Raw genomic sequence first — 6,054 nt, 5'->3', positions numbered from 1 at the left:
CTCCCAAAGTGCTGGGATTACAGGCTTGAGCCACCGCGCCCGGCCTATGTAATGCTTTTAATGCATTTGAGAAATTCAGGTAGTGGGCAAAAGTACAAGATAGAGGTTAGATGTTTTGACTGGGAGAAGTGCACTGGGGTCATTATTGAATCAGAATTATTATGCACTTACATATATAGAAAAAAGAACGAAATGAGTATTAAACTATGCAAATTCATCCCTTTAATCTTTATTTGCGTGACTAAATTTTATGCAGTTGTAACTTCATGTACATATTTGGTATTTTTCAAACATGAATTGATTAGACATTGTTGCTATTTTGTTATCTATGCTGTTAACATAAGAATTTCCTGTGTTACTATATCAGATTTTTTTTTTTTTTTTTTTTTTGAGACGGAGTTTCACTCTGGTGAAGTGCAATGGGGGATCTCGGCTCACGACAAACTCCACCTCCTGGGTTCAAGCGATTCTCCTGCCTCAGCTTACCGAGTAGCTTGGGATTACATGCGCCCACCACTACGCCCAGATAATTTTTGTAGTTTTAGTAGAGACAAGGTTTCACTATGTTGGCCAGGCTGGTCTCGAACTCCAGACCTCAGGTGATCCACCCGCCTCAGCCTCCCAAAGTGCTGGGATTACAGGCGTGAGCCACTGCGCCTGGCCTCTATGTCGGATCTTAATTAGCCATTTCCTGTTAGAATCCTGCCCCGCTCCTTCTCGCCTTTTCCAGTGTTTGGATAATATGCTGTGAATACCTTTGTGCACTCATTTCTTTATTCAGGTCATACCACTGAAATATACTCCCCAGAATAAAATTGATGATGAAAAGATAGGAACAGTTTTATAGCTTGTCTTACATATTGCAAGATTTTGCATTGCACTGATGTATCGTTAACTCTGAATGTTTGTCTTCTTTTTAAACTCTCCTTGAAGAGTTTTAAAATTTTCAGTATACTCCACAGGGTGGCCAAAGTAGAACTGGCTGTCATTGAGTATAGTATAGGTTCAGTTAAAAACAAAAATCTGGCTCAGAGTTGAACACAAAGAATCCAATAAATATAAATGAGTTAATTTTCAGGTACCTTAGCCTTGACTAGTTCCTGTTTTCCAAATGTCCCCTCCTTTTCCTTTTCGATATCTACTTCATTATTTAAATGGGCAATTTCGGCTTAGGCAGTTCTGGATAGTGGTGCCCCTCCTGTATCCATTCTGGAACCTCTCTCGCCCTTCTGCTGTGCGAGGAAACCCATTTCACAGCCGTCATCGCCACTGAAGTTACAGTGCCCAGGGGGCACTTCAAGAGGGAAACGTTTTCTGTAAGAATTTCTATGCCAGTAAATTGGGGAAGGTTTTAAAGATAACGGAATTTGCCACACGTTTCTGCCAAACAATTCGACGTTGTGTAAATCGCAGAAATTCCGGGAAGGACTAACGACGTCCGTGGATGATTCTGCGGCTCACAGGCACACAGGACACTCAGGGTTTACCCTCCCGGGTTCCGACGGCACGACAGGTGCGAAGCCCGCCCGGGGAGGCAGTGCTTGTTGTCGGCGCAGACCCACGTGCGGCGCTGGGGACCGTCTGTGGTCCCGACTCCCCCGCCACGAGGCGCGGAAGGCGGCCGCCAGCAGGTTCTCGGTGACCGCGCAGAGCTGGCGCAAGGGCGGGACTGTGGGAGGGGCGGGGCCTGCCGCGCGTCACTGCTGTCGTAGTCGCCGGACCGGGTCGCCGCGGTCGCGGAACCGGCGGGCGGGGGGCCGGGGTGAGCGCTAAAATGGCCGCCCCGGCTCGGGCTGGTGAGTGTGAGCGAGGGCGCGGGGCCGCGGCGACTGGCGGAGTGAGGACCCCTGCGGGAGCGGACGTGCGACGGCAGACCCCGGGCCGGGAGGCACCTGGGGGAGTATTCCAGCCGCGCAAGGCGCTGGGGGTCCTGAGGGAGGGAGAGACGGGGGCTGCGGGCGCGCGGAGGGGAGCGAGCCGAGGGGCGCGCGGCGGCGACGGGTCCGGCGAATTTTGAAGTGGCCCCCTGGGAAGTTTCGGTGGGTTCTGCGGTGCTCCGCCCAGTCCCAGCGGCCGCCTCACGAGTGCCCGGAGATGCGGCGGCCAGGGGCAGCGGGCTGGAGGGGGCGAGCTGGGGGAGAACGGGCGCGGGCGAGGGCTTCGGGGACGCGGAGGGGCTTCGCGCTGACCCCGGCACGAGCGTCGCGGAGAGGCTGGCGCGGGCTGGGAGCTGTGTGGAGCACGCACCGCCCGGGTCCAGCCGCATCCTTCCCGCTGCCCGGATTACCGCGAGGTGATGCTCGAAGCCCCGGGGCGCTTCGGGAGGGCGGTTGTGGCGCTTGGTTTACCGGCGTCTTGCCTGTCTCCTCTCCATCGATCGGTCCCCGCGCTGCCGGCACCTGCTGCCGCTTAAAGATCCCAGTGCTTGAAAATCAGTTTCCTAAAGCCATTCCCGATGGCCTTTGATGGGAAAGAGTGCCATATGGCTGAATTCATTATGGGGGATAAGAAATATGTCAGAGTGGGCGGAGGGGAACTTGTTAATAGGTTCAAATTTAAGAGTAGGTAAGATACTATCCCCCGCCCCCATGAAAAAAGAAAGTGAAATATAGTAATTGTTTCAAATGCAAGTTTGAGCTGTTAAATTCTACTGATAGCTGGATAATTTCTCGCAGTTTTTATACTGGAAGCAAAACCATTTAGGAACCTTGGGAGGTTCACTTTCTCCTCAGACCAGTCCCCAAGTCCCCCACTCCTGCCACCTTTTAAGCCTTAATTGTATCTGGGCAAGTAACGGGGATTGTGAAATTTGCATGGAAATAAGACCTTCAGGTCCTGCGCTTGAATTCCTTATTATCTGTTAAGTAGCTGCCTGTGGGGGTGAAGTAGGGCTGGTGACTTTTGGGGCCTGGGATTCCATTTTGAGTTGTGTTCACAACGAGCATTTGGTGTAAACAAGGAAAAAGAATGGGCTGTTCACGGTGGTGAAATTCGGAAAGCCAAATAGGAGTTAAGCACATGCTTATAGAATATTTCATAATCTCAATGAGATTCAATATTCATTTGCCTTGAAAGAGATGAAAGTTTGTATTCTTGGAACTCTAATCGTTTTGTCCTTAATTTAGCATCTTGGGATATTTTAAAGAGCGTTTACATGTTTTGGCACATTCAAGTTTTCTCTCCCCATTCTAGCTTTTTTCACACTAGCCATTAGTTTTGCATATGTTCCATGTCAGATTTTTCAGTCCAGTAGTTATCACTGTGGACTATCCAAATTCAAATGTAGAGATATTCTAATATTGAACAGTTAGTCCAGTGCATACGGTTTAGAAAGTTGAAATATTTTGACCACTTTGTGAATCAGTCCTGTTTTTCTTCCCAAATGTTAATTGTTTGAGATTTTTTTAGCTTAAAAAATTTTAAGTGATAAATGAACCCGCATTTAGTATACTATACAATGGAACACCTTTTGGAATATTTAAAATGGAAAATCTGTGGAAGATTTGGGTTAGATATTTGAAATAAATTTTCTACCCAGTTGTCTTTCTCCCTTTTCTACAGATTTATCTTTTCTGTACTACAAAAAAAGAAAGTGTCATATGCACTCTACCAAACTTCTCCTCTACACACTTGAATCTTACTATTACAGCGTTTTGGTTGTGCATAAGAGAATTTTTCTGCTCATTGGGTTGTTTGAGGGCAGAGTCTGTGTTTTATATGTATATCTCTAGTACCCGACTAACTGCTTAACGTGGAGGAAAAACCCCTGTGTAAATTTGCTGAATTTGGGGTTTTGAATGGTAGAGGATACAGAAATTTGGCTTCTTGGTAGCCAAAAAAACAAAAAAAAACAAAACACGTGCTTTGAAGTCTCTGTCCTTCCTGCAGTGTTAGGCAGAACAAACGTGGGTGCCAGATTCTAATGGAGTTGTCTGGTCCAGGGAGATTATTAGCTAGAGGCTGGGGCAGGGGCTTAGGAATCTAATCAAGATAGGCAGCCAGGCGCGGTGGCTCAAGCCGGTAATCCCAGCACTTTGGGAGGCTGACGCGGGCGGATCACGAGGTCAGGAGATCGAGACCATCCTGGCTAACACGGTGAAACCCCGTCTCTACTAAAAAATACAAAAAACTAGCCGGGCGAGGTGGCGGGCGCCTGTAGTCCCGGCTATTCGGGAGGCTGAGGCAGGAGAATGGCATGAACCCGAGAGGAGGAGCTTGCAGTGAGCTGAGATCCGGCCACTGCACTCCAGCCTGGGTGACAGAGCAAGACTCCGTCTCAAAAAAAAAAAAAAAAGATAGGCAATAAATCGTGTGCCCGAATAATTCTCTGAATTCAGTAATGGGGGACAGTTTTGCTATTAGGCCCAGCCTAAATAGGTGACAAATAACTGAAATACAGAAGGATTCTACAAATAATGACCTTATGCCTAAAAGATCATTGTAAAAGTTGTAACTGATATTCACAGCAATTTTGGACACCATAAAAAACTTCATTAGGAAGAATTCATTTTTGATGGAGTTTTACACGTCATACGAAAAAGGTAATTTGTAGTCTAACGATATACTTGCTAGGTCAGCTCATAGATGTGCTAGAATGACAGAGTCTAGGCATTTTACGCACAGAGTATTTGAATTCAATTTTTCAGACCCATGGATGCTCAGTATTACTCTGAATGTTTCTCTCATTGTTACAAAGTTAGCTGCAGTAGACTGACGTGTAAATATGTTGATGTGACACTGATGATAAATGTTTTGGAACAAAATTACTTGTTAAGTAGGGATGGGGTGAGAAATTCAAATAACGTGGAGGCAGAAACTGCTTTCAGTAGTTTTATCTTACAATGTGTTCAACTAGATTCAATCTTTGCTTCAGGAGAGGTATGTTAGAGACGTGAGGAAGGCCCAAGGGAAAAGGGTGTCCTTTATTGTTTAATGAGGAGTTTCAAGCGAGATCAGGGTAATTATAGATTCTAGATCTCTAAAGGAAGAAAGAATAACCAGGGCCTTTCTAGGGATAAAGGAAAGGAAATACATCATGATTGACATGGAGAGGTGCCAAAGCACACAATGGACATAATAGCATACCTAAGAGGGAGTAGGGAGGGTTTGAGAGCCCATTGTGTTCATTCGCTCAGTAATTTGTTCATTCAAAAATATTGAACCCCTTTCTGTGTACCAAGCACTGTGCTTGACCCTTGGCGTTTTACAAACTTTTCTTAAGAGGACAGAATACTATGGTCGTTCCGTGAAGTAAATGGAAAATGGAAAACTGCTTATAGGAGTGGGTAAGATTTACTCTAATTACTACAAACTATGGATAAAGTTGTTTTCATTCTTATCCAAATGCATTGTGGTGGTTGGTAATTCCTAAGACCTACTTCCTACCGAAATTACCATTTCCTCCTATCTTTTATTATGGAAAATAACAAATCATACAACTTTTAATAGCCTGTAGAGGATCTGTTTAGTTTGTTACTGTTTAAAGAAAAATGTTTTGTTACAAAAATTATCTTCATTAAAATAGTCGACATATTCTCCCTCTCGGAGATTTCAATTTTTTTTTTTTTAATGAGATGGTTACTGTGACACTTTTATTTTTAAATGTATTCTATTTTATGCCCACTGGTACTTATATTTCTTCTTTAATAGAGTTAGAATGTATATGTGTTCGTGTAAAATATGAATGCCCATTTCTTATGAAAATAGTTTATATCCCAATTACGAAGTTTTAAAAATTAAACATTCACAGTAAAATTTGTTAAAAACATCTTTTTTTTTTTTTAAAGACAGTCTCGCTCTGTTGCCCAGGCTGGAGCAGTGGCGCAGCCATTCTCCTGCCTCAGCCTCCCGAGTAGCTGGGACTATAGGCGCCTGCCACCACGCCTGGCTAATTTTTTCTAGTTTTAGTAGAGAAGGGGTTTCACCGTGTGAGCCAGGATTGTCTCGATCTCCTTACCTTGTGATCCACCCGCCTCGGCCTCCCAGAGTGCTGGGATTACAGGCCTGAGCCACTGTGCCTGGCCAAAAACTTTTTTTTTTTTTTTTTTTTTTTGA

At 45.2% G+C, this 6,054-nt stretch overlaps 1 protein-coding gene across 2 annotated transcripts in view; it reads left to right on the top strand.

The window, feature by feature from the left end:
- The first annotated feature begins 1,696 nt into the window (after positions 1-1,696).
- Positions 1,697-6,054, top strand: part of USP44 (ubiquitin specific peptidase 44) — a 30,948-nt gene continuing 26,590 nt past the window's right edge. Inside the window, exon 1 of one of the 2 annotated variants that reach the window (XM_023229902.3) lies at positions 1,697-1,796. The gene's annotated coding sequence lies outside the window, so the exon portion shown is untranslated. Of the gene's footprint in view, positions 2,040-6,054 lie in introns of both variants that reach the window. The other variant, XM_023230047.3, reaches the window with a different exon arrangement.

This window comes from Piliocolobus tephrosceles, chromosome 10 (genome assembly GCF_002776525.5).
Source record: "Piliocolobus tephrosceles isolate RC106 chromosome 10, ASM277652v3, whole genome shotgun sequence".
In the NCBI taxonomy this organism is placed as follows: Eukaryota; Metazoa; Chordata; class Mammalia; order Primates; family Cercopithecidae; genus Piliocolobus; species Piliocolobus tephrosceles.
The sequence above is the reverse complement of the archived record's forward strand: the minus strand, read 5'-3'. Positions and strand labels throughout refer to the sequence as shown.